Genomic DNA, 16,329 nt, shown 5'->3' with positions numbered 1-16,329 from the left:
ACGTGTTTTGTAGTAAGTAGTTTCCACAGTAAGGATTATTTTCTTGATTAATCATCTATAAAATGTCCTAAAAGGGGGGAAATTATCAATGTTTCCTAAAGCCGAAGGTGATGTCCTCAAATGTCTTCTTTTGTCCAGACCAACAGTCCATAACCCAAAGATATTTAGTGCGCCACACACATTCCCATCTGGGAGGTTCGCGTCTGTCCTCTACTGTTGGTCGGTGCAGTTATACTGGACTAACTGGGAGCACCTCATTCAGGTTCACCTTGATGGGAGTGTTTGGAGGTGAGAACAAATGTATGTACTGTAGGTCAAACTCATTACTTTTCCCAACCAGTCCAGGATTAGAACCAGTGAGTCTCTAATCATAAATCTGCTTGTATCATCATCATTCTCCAGTTTATTGTGGCATTAAAAGCCTGAGTATATTCCAGTCAATTCCAAAGTATTATTGACACACATCCTGTTTTTGTTACAACCAATCCCCACATTTTGGAATAATTTTTAAGTTAACTTTCATTAATAAATCAACCTTTAACAAATCTGCCTTTGTGATTTATTTAGCTAACACAACCTTGATGAATTCTGAATATGTTGCTAACTAACAATTTCTGTACTACACATGCATTTTCAACCCTTTAATTAAAAGTACACAAGCTATTGACAAAAGAGTAACTTTTACTAATGACTCATCATTAATAGCATCGCCATACTCTTTTTCTAAACAGAAAGCATTTGAGGTCACTGTACTATATGTTCTCAACCTGTAGATGAATTTCCATGATTTTTAGTTAATCATTTGCAGAGTTACAGAGCAAGGTGTTAATACTTTATTTCATCTAATTAGTTTTCACACTGTACAACTACAACTCAATACACTTCACTGTGAGAGAAAAACTGTCTTCAAATGAATCATTGGTAACACAAATTGTGCTGCGTAATGAAAATTAATCTTCATGGCCAAATACACTTACATACAAGTATGTAAGAATTTATTCAATTAGGTTTTCTACTGTACTAAAAGTAACATATGGGAAAGCCATACCCAGCCATGCGTGTGATTGAATATTAGCTCTCCCTTAAAAAACACATGATAAACACTAATTGGGCATTAATTACAAATATAGCATTAAGGCTGTGAATTAGCCCACCTAGTGTAATCTTTCTTTTCTTAAAGTTTACAGACCTTAAAGTCACAGTGAAATGGAATTAAACCGGGGTTGGCAGGGTATAATTACAAGAGGGATTTGGTCAAATGCTTAAGATTTGACAGGATCATTCAAAAGTGAGCATGGCTTAGCAAATGCAGAGCAGTACAATGTGTAATATCAGAGGCGTCACTCGTAGTCATGAACCTACAGAGAATTATGACCTGACTCTGCAGCTCCCCTCTGTTTTACGGAGCTTTATAGCAAGTTGTAGCTCATTGTTTAGCCGTCCAGCAGCAACTTTACTGTTTTGGTTCACTCTCACCATAGCAGGCAGCTGTTTTCAGAGAGAAAGCTCCAAAAACCCACTGTACACTACCTGCTCAGCACCAAACAGCAAACAAACACAGCAATTAGCTGGTTAACATAGTGGAGCATTTAGCAGCTAAAGAGCCAGATTTTTCACTCAGGAGTTGGTGGGGACCAAAAACAGAGCAAAAAGAGAGTGAATATTGGACTAACATTCACCAGGTGGACAGAAACACAATTCCAAATGAATGATAATGTTGCTCTGTAACTGCTGAATATGTAAATAAGCAACTGTTTGCTAGCAAGTGGCCAAAAAAATTGTTAATGCAGATTTAACCATTAGTTAACTGACCCTTAATGTTATGCTAACATCGCTAACCTATATGTTTGCATTAGTGCAGGAAAATGACGAGGCTCATGCATGTAAGCCAAGCAGGGCCGAAAAAAAGTGCACTTATGTGGAAGTCTATGGATGGAAATAAACTTGCGGTAAAGATAATAAATCATGATTCTCTTCAGTTTACACACTTCTATTTTTGGTCGGCTGAAAACTCTGCTGTGATTCATCTCAGGGGAGGATTACCTTTGACAATCATCCAATAATATATAGACATTAACATACTGTATCACAGGGTTATTTGTGAATACATGTTAAATGTATTTTTTAAATGAATGTAAGAAAAATTCAGGCAATAAAGTTCATTCAGAGTTTAGACCTTATTAAAAAGGACTTATCTTGTTCCAGCGTACAAAAGATAAGCGAGCTGTTGAGATAAGAGTTGCATGTCTGTGGTACTTAAAGCATACCAGCAGCCAGGCTTGGTGCTATTGTTATGTTCCCAGCTCCACTTGAAAGAAATCTATACAGTCCAATGAAAAGGTCATAGAAAAGACTTGGGCTCAATTGGGTGCAGTCAGGCAGAGAAAGATGGTTCAACTCAAGAAATTCAAAATTACTTCCCCAAACTGACCTGACTGTACATCTACTCCAAGTGGTCTTTAAGCTCCACTTCTTCTCACAGGGGAATACTTTAAAATATTTCAGTTGCAACCTTATTTTAAAGTTAAAACAATGACCACATCATGCTGTACGGGTGCTCCTATCACATCATTGTCATCTTAACTCATGAAGAAGCATTTTCAACCTTGAGCAAAACCTCTCAAGAGCGTAACCTTTCTACTTTCAACATTTCTCTACCTACTTGTCTCCCTCACCTCGCCCAACCTCAAGAATGCTATCGCGTCAATTAAAGCTTATCCTCCAGCTATCATATACCCGAGGGTAGTTAGACTGCCTGCCACAGCAAAGGTCAGTCACAGCCTTAACAACGGGGCAGAGAGAAATAAAGACAGATAGAAAAGACAGAGTGTTGTTGTTGGGAATGACAGGCAGATCTGACACAAAACAGCAGGTCAGACTATTACTAGTTACCGTTGTACAACGGTTTGTGAAAAGACGACTGAGACTTGGTTTTGTCTATTTTTAAAAGATTATAGCACATATTGTACCAACTGTTTTGAAACAGCTTTAACAACTTGTCTTCTTGTGGATCTGAGTAAAGTTAAATATGGACAACAAAATACATTGTTAGTCTATGCACTCGGTTTAGATACAAACACAACATGATTAGGGTTTGTGTTAAGGTTAGGGAATGATGTGCGGTCATGGTTAAAATATACTAACATTGAAAGTCAGTTGGAAACAGGAAATGATCAGTGATCTCCTTTGTTAAAGTCAGATGTTTTGTTGAACCATCTATCCACCCTAACCTCTCTCTGAAGACTTTATTGTTCCGTAACGTCACACCTCTCCCTCCTCTGCTCCTGACGGACAAGAGTCATACTTACTACTTCCACTCGAGAGCTTTAAGTGAACGTAAACATATGTTGTTTTGGGGAATTAGTTGAGATGATGGATGCTCTTGTTTTTCATGAGAAGACAGTCTGAGTTCAGTTAAGGTTTGGGTGAGAGTTTTGGCTAAATAAGAAAAGCAGCAGTGTAAAATTAATCGGCTCAGAAAACAACTTTGCTTTATAATTCTCATTATCAATGAATCTGCCAACAGTGGTGAAAGAAATATTCAGATTTCATATTCAGATAAAAGTAGCAATACCTCACGGTAACATAACTACACGTCAAGCATTCAAAATCTTACTGAAGTAGAAGCACAGTGGTATTTGTAGTAAAATATAGTTCCAGTATTAAAAGTTAACATATGACCCCTGTCAGTGTGGTATTTTATGTTGTGGCTGATAAAAGTAAAGCTAATTTTAACTTCTTTAGTTTTATTTAAAGCAATGCATCATATCTCATAAGCTGATCATATATTTTATATGTAAAACACTGATCTTAAAAGTAACCAGCAACCATAGCTCTCAAATAAATTACAGAGCAAAAAATACAGTATTCCCCTCTGAAATATAGTGAAGTAGAAGTGTGAAGTATAAAATGCATACTCAAGTACAAATAGCTCAAAATTGTACAGAAGTACAGCACTTGTGTAAACGTAGATAGTTACTTTCCACCACTGCCTTTTTTCAATTAATTGATTAATTGTGATCTATAGAATCCTGAGAAAAAGTCCCAAAGATATTTTCTGCACAGATCCTACAACATGTAAGAAGGCAAACCATCCCTATAATAACAAATTCCATGCAAAGATGTTGCTCATCATCTGCATGATAGACTGTTGTGAATGCTCAGTATATTGTAAAGTCTCATTAGCAACTCAGAGGTATCCAGAAAGATATGCATAATATAAAAAGACCAGCAGGTTCCAGCACCATCAACCCTGTTACAGCAGTATTATTATATAGCATCATCTCTTTCTTTTTTTTTGCAAATGTAAATCAGTCTATTGTGCACAACAGAGGAAGTGTTCATGCTTTGAAGAGCAAGATAATGCGTGGTATTTCCACCACGCTGTTGGCAGCCTGTTTTATGGCCAGAAGCTTTAACTCCAATAACAGGGAGTATAAGAGAAAAATCATATATTGGAACTATCAGAGACGAGATGGTTGCCTCTTCACAGCATGTTCATTATTACAGTTGGTTCCTCTCTGCATTCATTTGCTACACAAAGTTTTCAAAAGGCAGCCAGAGACAGCGGACATGGAAACTCTCCAGTCTGGCAGAGGGTATGAGATGGTAATAACAAACTAAGCTGTATGACGTGATTACGTGTGCCTCACAGCCCCTTGTGTAATCAGCACCGCTGCCCACATCTAATCTTGCATGAAGAGCACCCACACTGCCCCACCCCACCCCAACACACATACACACACACACACACACACACCGCACCATCAGCCCTTTCTAGATGACCAGTAAAGAAATTGTCCTTTGATGATGAACTCCTCAGCCTGGTGATTTGCACTGGAAGTCTGACATTTACATGACCAAAGCTACAACAGCAGCAACTGTCCCTCATCAGGAAAAACAGCTCAAGTCTACTTGAGTAAGTCGACATGACAAAATCATCATGCTTAATTTCATCCATATTGATGAGGGCAGCTCTTTAGACTGATTGGTTGGTCATATGATGTTTGCAAAGGCAGATCAAGCAGGTCTCAGGACTGGGGCTGATGATGTAATGGCAGGCACCAACGACTCGATGACAAATAAAAAAACTGAAAAGAGCTGCTTCAGTCGTCAGTTTTAAAAACTAGGAGGCTAAATTGGCCACACACCCAGAAACTATTGTGAAATCTGAAATCCCGATCGATGTCGGGCATGAAGCCAAACTCTGCTCCAAACTTGTGGATGTTATGCTGAGGAATCCCTGCCCTCTGCAGATATCAGTTTCAGATGCAGAAAACACACTCCTCACTGCGATATCATTCACCCAAGCACCTAATGATTAAAGATTACCAAGTGTTTGGTTAAAGGACATCCATTGAAATTAACATTAATGCTTCTGTCATGTTCCTCCTTTGCTCTACTCTGTGGATTTTACTGCACAAGCACATCCTGGCATAATCTGGCATGAAAGGGCATCTGTTGATGTGGGACTGTATGTGTGTTTGCCAGAGGGTGAGATTACAATAGATTAGCCTAATTACATGTGATGCTAATGGGCTGCCTTGCGCTTATTCATTGTTTGATGATGAATGAAACTATAGCGCTATCTTGGCTTGCTGGTGTGACTGGCTGCTGCTTGTTTTTAAAAGGCGTTAGTGTCAAAGAGAAAGGTCTCGAGGGGAAAAAACAAAAAGGCACACTGTGTCTAAATCTGCTTGAAGAGCTGTCAGGACAACAGCAAATGAAACCTAGCGAGCCAGTGTGCAGAGAATTAGAAATAACGGGCAATAAAGCTGCCGTCAGTATCTCACCTTGCACAGCTGCTCTGCATGAATAGCCAGGGTCTCCTGAAAAAAATCTGTTTTTGTGATGTTCAGCTTAGTGCTAGCAGTCATATCAGGACATCAGTCTTCTTCCGATAAAGGGCTCAGGGGGAAAATCCAGCCTGGTCTGAGTTTTGCCAAAGATAGAAGACGTAACACTGGCACTGCTTTTTGATGCCTCCTTTACTTCGAATAAATGGCATTGGGCCACGCTGACCCTTGCTTTGAGTTTGATTTACTGTCACATTTCAAGAGGGATTATTGCTGAATTTAATCTAAAAAAAAGTCAAACACCAAGACTCAACCGTGACACATCACCTCCATGTTTTGGTGAAATTTCCTGAAAAGACTAATATTCGTGGCCGTGCGTTGCCCCGCATGTTAGTCAGTGATGTCTTGCCATGTTGAGTTAGATGGCATCCTGGCTCCATTGAGATCAATGGTAGCGAAGAAAGCATTTATCTTCTGACGGATTCCTTGTGATTGTGGTGGAAGGGTAATGAGCTGCCTGTGGGCGTCTCTCTCTCTTTCTGTCTTTGTCACAGTTTCTCTTTATCACACACACACACACACACACACACACACATACACACACACACACACACAGGTGCACCAGCACTAATCTGCACACACCTCCCCACCCTCAAACACACACACACACACACACACACAGAGACATATTGAAAGAGAAGAAAATCTTGTCCATTGTAAAGCATTTCCACAATAGAGAACCATCTATAACAGCTGGCAGTTCCCATTTAAGGCACGCTCCTCTCTATGGGTCATACTTGGTGTGATAAATTTGTACTGTTACAATGTGATGATCACAATGGAGCCATTAGATGGTTGACTGCACCCTTTCTCAAAATGAAATGACTTTGTATGCCTTGCAGGTACAGTGTCATTCCAAGAAAAGTCCTCAAATTCACTCACTTCATTGTTCCCAGAGAAACAAACTATAAAGTGACAAAAGTCCTGAAATCTTCCACTTGGAGAGGATGTGAGGTCATCTGCTTCACTCAGCTGAATAACTCGCATCGTCTGGACTCACTGAACTTGTCCAGTGAATGCTTTTAAAACATCAGCAACCACAAATGATTTGCTAAGTGCATGATTGCTGCTTAATGGTCCCCCTGGATGTGCCTTTACATTAAAGGGAAACTTCGGTATTTTTCAACCTGGACCCTATTTTCCCATCTGTTGTGTCTAAGAGACTAATGGGGACAACAATTTTTGAAACTGGTCCAGTACCGAGCAAGAGCGCTTCAGCCAACAGCCATGAAACAGACTGCAAAGTAATTTGACGGGGCATAAGTATCTGACAACATTATGGAAAGGACCATACAGTTATGCAAACTTAAAGTTTCCCTTTAGGTTTACGTAATGTTTTAGGCTTTGGCTTCTTCTAGTCCTCCCATCAAAACTCATATTCAGAGGAACTGAGCATAGTGCTGTGAGCGAAATGGCCTTGCTTCCTTTGTTTCACAGTCACTGCCAGCCCACATAACTAATTCTGATGCCCAAAAATATATAACACAGCTAAAATACAAAACCCTGTCTGACAGGAGCATTCAAAAACATGTAATTCATGACTTTATTGAAGTAGAATGGGGTTTTTCCCCAGTGGAAATTATCTCTCTATATATCAAGTGTGTAATGTGTGTTTGTGTGTTGCAGAGTGATAAAGAAAAATGTGAGGAAGACAGAAAATATAAAAAAGAAGATAGAGAAGCCGAGGTTGGCAGTCTGAGGTGTAATTCTGCCTTGTGTTCTGTGGTTTACCTAATAGCTTTTTGAAATGTTTGCTTAATCACTTGGATCTGTATTCGTACTGGACATCCAAAAAGCTTCCTGGCTTAGTTTTACTGATAACAGTATCAGCCCAAATAGGCGCTAGTCCAGATAGTGTTCTTTAGACAAAATGCCTGAGTGGAACAAACTGTCCGTTCATTTTAGAAAGTACAGCTTCTTAGAATTCATGGAAATGTCACCACATGATATTAAGAAGGGATTTTTGAAGTCACTAAATTTTCTTTTGCAGAAATTTGGAAAAGAAAAACTCATGGAAATCATCAGAATTGTACCATATTAGTCCAATAAAAGCACATCATGATGGAGCCAATCCTCCAACAGCCAATTGCTCTAACACGGCTGTCTTATCCTCAAGTCGTCACATCTTTTATATGATATGTAAATGGATGCATCTAGATGCATCTACAGAGCATTCATTTCCTCTCACAGCATGGGTGAGCATCCTCAAACAATAAGCCATTACTGGCAGCCTATCTTGTTTGCGCAGCAGGACCTCGATATATTCCAGTGAAGGACCGGTGAACAAGAGGCAGGCTGGGTGACAGCAGGGAGGTGGGGCTGGGTGTCAAGGCCTTTTATAGGGGCAGTGTGACAGGTAATCAGGGTGGGGATGGGCATGTGTAACATCGTTTCAGGAGACCTACACTTGACCTAGGATTGTACAAGGATACGATTAGTTAAAAAATAAATATTTAACGTTTTTTCTTCTATAGTATTTATCAACCATTTGTAGAAGTACACAAAATGCATCTTATTTGTCACATTCTGCAGCTCTAATGGAGAGCTTTGGAGATTGATTTTTGGATGTCTGTCAGCCTGTTAGGACACATATCCCATCAAACGAGAGTTACCCAGCCTATGTGATGGAAATAAATCAATGAGATTTTAACTGGTATGTTAGAAAATGTCTAGGATGGATTGGGTTAGAAATTGGTCATGATCAGCAGGCTGGGAGTTTGTTGTGGTGCTGATGCTTGCACATAATGACCCATCCCTTCCTCCTCCTCCTCCTCCTCCTACTCCCAACAATTCTCTATTCCTGTGGCTGCTGTTTTCAAAGGCTTTAATTGGCCAAAGTCACTCAAGGTAACAAGAGCCTCATGGGCCTGTGTCTGGGCAACCTGATTACTCTGTGTATGTGTGTGTGCATGTGAGTGCACCAGTTGGGTAGAGGTATCACCACAGGGGCACTGAAGTCACCAAGGATGACATGAAATTGCTTACGGTGGTAAAATGACTTAAATAAGCCAGTGTTTTGCCTTGATTAAAATTTTGTGTCACTACAGGAGTTCTGGTAAAGAAAACTGATGTTGGGTAAAATCCTGATTGAAATACACAGAATGAGAACCCAATTTGTGGTAACAGATGTCCATCAAGGAAAAAAATTACCCTTGGATGGCCAACAGCGACGTCTTTTGACTACTGAATGTTTATGAGGCTCCGTCATTTCTTCTGTCTCCTTCTCTCCATAAATAGCTCACAGTCTATTTCAGTACCATAGATACATGAGACACAACAGACAAATGAGTAGGCCTGGATTGAATTGCAGGTATCCAAATGATAAATGGCAATTTTCTGGTTTAGGTCAACTTATTAAAAGGTTGCCTTGTAAATAGCTCTCTGCTTTGAAGTTGCATATATGGTCAGTTTTTGGGGTTTTTTTTCTGCTGTCCATTTGTCAGATGTAATTCCCAGTGGTGTACTGTACTTAACAACGTCTCCGTTATGTAATTGAAAGGCAGCTGGACCTGCATCCCTTGGTGTAGACGGATAATTAAATCAAAACACATCTTGATGGACTTTGATAGTAATGCACGAGGAGACAGAAAGCCATGTTTTGCAATCAAAGCACCCAGATGCAGACAACAGCTCAGTATGTGCAATGGCTCCTTACAAGGCACAACGTTAAACTCATCTTCAGAGAAAAAGACAGCACAGCCGCCCGGATCTAGGACAGTAGGAGGCTCGAAGTGAGACACGGGTCTGCAGCGAGAATGTAATGCCATTTTCCAGGCAGCTGCTAGTAATCAGGTTACTGTACGCTCCTGCTCAATGCACAGAGGGGATCCTCCTCCTTTTACTGCCATCCCTCATCATTAGCAGCTGCAGGCCAAGCTGCAAGTAGTGACACAGCTATAGTGTAAGTAATGACTTGTGCTGGCTTTGCAAGAGGGGGCTCAGTGTCCTCTTTCTCCATAGTTTTTTTCTTAATGGGCAGGTAATGGGGAAAGAGGAAATTGGCCACTGGGGCCTGGTGAGGGCTTTTGTTCTGCCAGGATATGAGGAGTTATCAAAGGGAAAGGCAGAGGGAGAGTTAAGCCTGAGGGTGAGTGTTACCGCCCAGCCGCCATTACCTGCCTTTCGTCCTTCAATCCTGCTCTCTCTCTCCCTCTTGCCATCATGGCCACCCCTATTAGTTCTAAAAGTCACTCTCAGATGTGTATGAGTGATATCTGGAAGAAAAGGAGATAAGCCATATTTTGTGTTGGACTGTTTTGAGCTATTGCACAATGTCTAATGTGCTGTGAATGAGCATTATATTCATGTAGGCCTATGATGAATTTGCAACAGTGAATAGGGTGTATCATGCACATTTCCAGATCTTTATTTCTATTCTGGGCCTCTACTAGAAGATCTTTGCATGATTTACAGTTCAAGAAACTCTTTATTTATCTTATAGTGATCTTTTACGCAGGCCCTCGGTCCAGCCTCTGTGTGAAACAAAGTTCTTGTCTCTTTAAGGGCCCCCTCCTGATGAGCCCACATAATTAAAGTGTTTTAAATGAACGTATCTTTCATGCTGCAAAATGTTCATTCTGAATGTATTTGCTAAACATTTACTGAAATCGTATTTGTTTTCCCTGCAACATTCACTCATAGTAATACAATATTCACTTGTAGAAACCAAAATGTGATTAACAGTTTTATGGTTATGTTTTGGTTTTTAAAGCAGTTAAGATTTGTTTTCTAAATCTAACCACATGCAGGATTTAGGATGCAAACTCTGGTCTCCGGTGTCACAGTCCCTTGTATACTCACCATCCACCACAAGCCACTAAACAAATCCAGGCAGCAATTACTTTTTCCAAAAACACATCTGGGAGAACAAATTAGTAGAAACATACCGCAATTTCTAGTAGACAGGCTCACAAATAATTCTAAATTTAAAATAGAAATAATCATTGCTATGTCTAAGATAAAAAAATATTTAAATGAACACATGGGAAAGTCTAGAAAGTCAGTTGAAATTTGTACCCCGTGTTGTAGTTCAGTGATCTGAAATTGACAATAAGTCAGCAGTGCTCTGTTCTCCCCTCACTCCTCTTCCTCATAGGTTAATTATAGCCAGAGATGTGCAGCAGCATTTCAGCAGCAGAGAAGACAAGGCACTCTTACAAGACTAAAATGTCAGCTTCTTTTATTGGCTTCCAGCTGGTGGTTCTGCTGCCGTTGGAGAAATTACAACCCCGCGTTCAGTGCTCATAGAAACCCTGCAGATACTACTGGGCACCGATAATGGGAAATGGGCGAGTTTGGGTCAGGTAATGGGAGATGGGGTCAAGCTGCTGTATTTAAAATATGCCTCACTATCAAATCACATGGATTCATATTTTTCTTTTGGTTTCTAGTTTCCTGGCAGAAACCAGGGTGAAGAGTAGTTTAATGTCAACCTGAATTCATTTCCTTATTTGTCAGCTTTGAATATCAATGTCCTTTGTCTCAAATCAGACAGATAAGTTTCTTTCTGTTATAACTGAGGGAATCCAATCTCTACTCAAGACAGAAAAAGAGAAATCTCACAACCCTAGGTTTAGGAAAATGGGCCTGCAAAGTTTGCTGATCGAAGTTTACAGTTCAGCTGGGAAAAACTGCGGTGAGGTGCATGAAGATTGTGGTTGACCCAGATTTACATGTACACTATGTAACTAAGTGCAGTTTTAACGGCATATTACTGAGAAATCAATACTCGACAAATCTTTCCTTGATAAACACATTATACTGTAGGTCAAAAATACAACAGACCCTTGAAATAATCAATACTTGTCTAAACTATTGCTTAATGCCACATTAAAAAACATGAAAACAACACACCTGCAAGGTGTTCGGAGCAGTTGTGTAGTTTAAAATAAAACTAGCCGACACTGCATATCATTAGTCTTAGCCGACAGAGTGCACCGAGGAGCAAATTCACATGAGGAATTGCTGAATTGTTGGTATTTCACGGGTTCGCCACCTCCTTCAGTAGCTCACAGATGGCTTATGTGTTCGGAGTGCTGGTAGCTACTGTACAAAGAATGATTAAGGAGAGAACTGACTCACTGTTATTTGTTTCACAATGGAAATAGAGACAGCGCTTCATTTACTGTTATGTCAAGCCTTGCTGCCAGGTCGTTTGGGCTTCTGGGGCATGAACAATAAACTCAATGTAATAACACTGAGCTTATGTGCCCTACAATATAGAAAGCTTTCATTTAGCATTGATGTTATGCAGGGGAAGTAATACACTTTTTATAAAATGTAATTTTTGTTTCCCCCATGATCTGGTTTGTAGGGGTACTTTTGCCATTTCCCGATGAAAATTTACTTAAGATACTATATATTGAAATTCCTTTGCATTTCAAGGTAGCAAATACTGTAAGTACGCAGTTTGTGGCACTAAACTTGTTCTTCTTTCCTACTGCTTAATACTGGCAAGAGGTCTTTCAGGAGAACATTTAGAGTGGATTTTCTCTCTCTGTTCCCAATTAACACATCTATCTCCAGTTGATTATTAACCTTTTTCCTATTTTGGAGTTGTAGGTCAATGGTTAGTGAGGGCTAAACCTCTTCTGCCAAGATTTTGTTTTCCATTTGGTAACCTTCAATTACAATTTTACAGGTACTTCATTGACTTTAAATGGCATTTTCCCCATCATCCTCCTTCAATATCTGACCCTTTTCGCGGGTGTTACAAATGAGGCAGTCAGGGTATCTTTGGCCTTGACCACAAGCATGAACATACTGATGACCGAATGTGCACTGCATGAGGCTGCAGCACTAGTGGCAAAGTAAGGTCAGGATGAAAAACATTAGAGTGAAGGGTCCAGATGCCAGCAGGCAGCAAAGCAGAGGATAAATTAGCTTTGTTTCATAAAGAACAAACAGTAAACCTGTACAGCTAGATGTCTCATGTTGCACAGCTGTTTGAGTTATGCCAGCAAGAAGGGAGGACTCCTCAAGGACCGATCTGAGGTGAATGAAAAGGCTCCATTTCTCATTTGACTATAGGAAATGTGATCTTTTGTTGTTGCAAGAGGCTTGGAATTTGTTTCCTGAATAACACACGTTTTGTCTGGCATCTAGAGGAGCAAAATATTCCTCTCATTACATGCTCGACATTGCAGCTCTAATGACAAGTTGCCATTCTCTCAAGTCTAAATTAATGAACTTGTCAATCAAAAGAGGCAGCAGTCCATATTTGTAAACTGTCTCTAATGTGTCATATGATGCTTTTAAAATCTCAAAAATAAGTCAATAGTTTTGTATTGTTAGAATGAAGAAAAAAGGTTTTTGGGGAAAAATCAAAAATGCTACTTTTTGTCTCAGCCGGCTGGAAGGCTTGTTTGATTGACATTAGCTGGCAGGCTACTGGTGTTACACTACTGAACTGAGGAAAAGTAAACAAACTGCTGTAGCTACAAGTCATGGACAGACAGTGTGTCGCTAGCAGGGACTTTGAAGAACAATGACCAAAACAGCATCTGACCGGACTGAAGTGACATTTGCAGCTATGTTTACATGCTGTTTAATGTGCCGCTAAGCAGCTAATAAGCTACCTAGCATCCTAACTGACATTAGTGGGGAACTTCTCCCTGGAAAATGTTTGCTGGGTGACTCTTTCAACAAGCTAACGTGCAGGACAAGAGGTATGTTCATGTTTGTAACTCAAATGAGAGGGAGATTTTAGCAGGAAAGCTAATGTGGGTTGTTGCTCAGAATCTGTGGCTCTTGTGTTATGTAGCAAGATGCTATCAGGCTCAGTGTGACCATCTGCTCTGTTGCTTTTTGCAAGATTTGATTTGCTGTATTAAAATAAGGACTCATATAAGCAGATGATGGCACATTAGGACAAGTGATTTTACAGAGCTGATATTCTGTAGTAGACGCAAAAAAAGGCAGTTTAATTTCAGTTAGGAAAATAACAACAGGGACGCTGAGGAGTTGTGAATTTCTGAAGCCAATGTCAAGGTGACACCTAATTGAAATTCAAGATTTTAAAGGGGACCTATTATGCTTTTCCTTATTTTCAGTTATATATATAATTTTACAATGTCACAATGTCGGATGTTCATATTAAACATGGCCAAAGTGTCAAATAATGAGGTAAACGTATGTAGAATCATCCCCTGTAAGCAAAAAGTACCAGCTTCAGAATGTTCTGAATGTTCAGTTTCCAATGGAGCTTGTGATGGATTTCTTTATATGGTCATCTGCTCCACGCACATCATCGTCACTGTGGCTGTTTCTGCTTGTACTGTTCCTCCCTGCATTTTTTCTAACTGATCCACTGAACAAAGAGTTCCAAATATCTCCATATGTCATTGTTTCAACCAGTTTTTAATGCCGCTAAGGAGGCTCTGCTAATTCTGTGAGGAGCACATTTAATTTCCTGTAAATTCTTCACAATAAAAGTTTCCTGTTATTCAGTCATTTAAAAGCTTTTAATTTGAAGCAGTAAAGCAGGAAATGTTGAGTTTGCATCATCGGTACCTTAACACAACTCTGACACGGCTGCCCCTCAGCAGCTTCCAAAAAGCTGACAGGAGCTAAGATTGCCTGTTAGAGACAGAGGCTAAACTGGGGGGCTGCATAAAGGGCCAGTATAAGATAAATAAAAGTTAAATAAAAGAGTTTTTTGAACTGTACAAATAATACAAAGCTACTCTAATGGAGTCCAAAAATAAAAATATAGAGCTGGAAATTAGCATAATAGGTTCCCTTTAAGTGTACTGTATCTCTAATGATTAACTGGGTATGCACGGTTGATTTGCTTGTTTGTTGACTATATGGTCAAGGCCATTCACATGAAAGCCTGTTTCCTGTCCTTAATGCTGTCATGACCATAACGAACCATCATTTCTGTGGGTTCTCACAAAATGGGATGATCAGCGCTGAGAGATGGACTTCACTTTAAAGCTTTCCAATTCAATCTCACTCCTCCGTCAGCAGTCATGAGGAGACAGAATCAATCTGTTCCTGCTAAGACAAGTGGAAGCCAAAACAAAGCTTATTATTTGGTGCTGTGGTACCTTATGGTGGAGCTGTCTCCAGAGGGTACATTATAGCTTTAGGGGAAGAGAGGAAAGAAGAGCATGTTGAGAGAATGGTAAACACAGCATAGTTCAACTTACAGTCCTCTGAGAGGGTGCAAGAGCACATTAACACAGGCTTGTAAATGTGAATAGCATGACACTTATGCAAGTGTTCAATTAGTAAGATAAGAGCAAACAGAAATGCAACTCGAGCATGGCGCCAAAGCCATATGGACTCTAGAAATGTGTCTAAAGATGTTGCTATTATTAAATACTAAAAGGAAGGATGATAATTTATACCAGACATTGATTGTTTGCTCTTGAAAAGCGACATCAAAAGTGACAAAATGCACATTTATTTGACAGTTTAATTAGTTTTAAATCCCATTATCTTTTCTATACATGCCCCATATGTACTGCACCTCCAACCAGACTGTTAAATCAGTCTATGTGCTCTATATTAGTAGCCCGAGTTACACAATATAAAAAAATTGGAATGTTAATATGCAGCTATAATGAGAAATGGGAATGCATTATCCACTACTCTGAGTGCTCAACCAAGCACACTACAAACCTCAGCAAAATCTGCAAAATCCATGTGTATTTCTTGCCAAATCTCATTAATGAAATGTTCATCTGCCAAAAAACATCTCATGTGAGTAATCCAACTGGGATGGGCCCAAAGCTGTCTGTAATGAACACCATAGGCCACTTTTTACACGGATGTTGACACTTCCTGAGACGTTTCTCTCACCAGTTCACAAGCATATTCAGCCGAGGGATATGGTGTCCAGCGTGCATCCATATTAATGAGTAAAATATACATCCTCTGGTGTAGGATGCCGGTTGCCCCAAAAGTCGGGTCTTTGTGCAGCCTAAGTTGAAATTGACATGCTTTTTACATGCTCTTTGATCCAGCATTAATGTTTTATGAGGGGCAGCCTGTGTTTCATGTTCATGTTTCAGCACAAGCCTACAGTGTCCACAGGGATTACATACACATCGCTCCCATCCAGGTTGTAAGGTTTAGTATGAGTATCATGTTGAGGTCCAACAGGCAGCTAGTTTTTCAATGATGTGCATCCCTCCCTCACAGAGAGGGAGTTTGTCTTGCCTTGGATAAGTGATCCTCTTGCAAAGTCCTCCTGACCTTCTGACCTTTGACCTAACATCTCCACCAAAGACCAAAGGTGATTGTGCCTTTGAAACTGTAACCCCAAAAGGCTTCAGTACACTTAAAGGTTGGCTATAAAATATATTGTTTTGACAAATTATTTCTCATCCATGTTGGCCTAAAAGTCAAGTAAACTTGAGCTAAGCTAAAATAATGTTTGAAGTCCATGCATCAATGGACTGCAAAGTAATATCTGAAAATTATGAGTGCTGGCATGTTGATTAGTGTTACATGGGCAGTTTTTTTT

At 39.8% G+C, this 16,329-nt stretch overlaps 1 protein-coding gene across 3 annotated transcripts in view; it reads left to right on the top strand.

Moving 5' to 3' along the window:
• Positions 1-16,329, top strand: part of pex5la (peroxisomal biogenesis factor 5-like a) — a 99,424-nt gene that overhangs the window by 14,613 nt on the left and 68,482 nt on the right. The window contains exon 1 of one of the 3 annotated variants that reach the window (XM_067596876.1): positions 13,261-13,522. The exons of the other annotated variants lie outside the window; for them this stretch is intronic. The gene's annotated coding sequence lies outside the window, so the exon portion shown is untranslated. Of the gene's footprint in view, positions 1-13,260; positions 13,523-16,329 lie in introns of those variants that run through there. 3 annotated transcript variants of the gene reach the window in all.

Source organism: Thunnus thynnus, chromosome 8 (genome assembly GCF_963924715.1).
Source record: "Thunnus thynnus chromosome 8, fThuThy2.1, whole genome shotgun sequence".
Taxonomy (NCBI): domain Eukaryota; kingdom Metazoa; phylum Chordata; class Actinopteri; order Scombriformes; family Scombridae; genus Thunnus; species Thunnus thynnus.
Note: the sequence above shows the minus strand (reverse complement) of the source record. Positions and strands in the feature narration are given on the sequence as shown.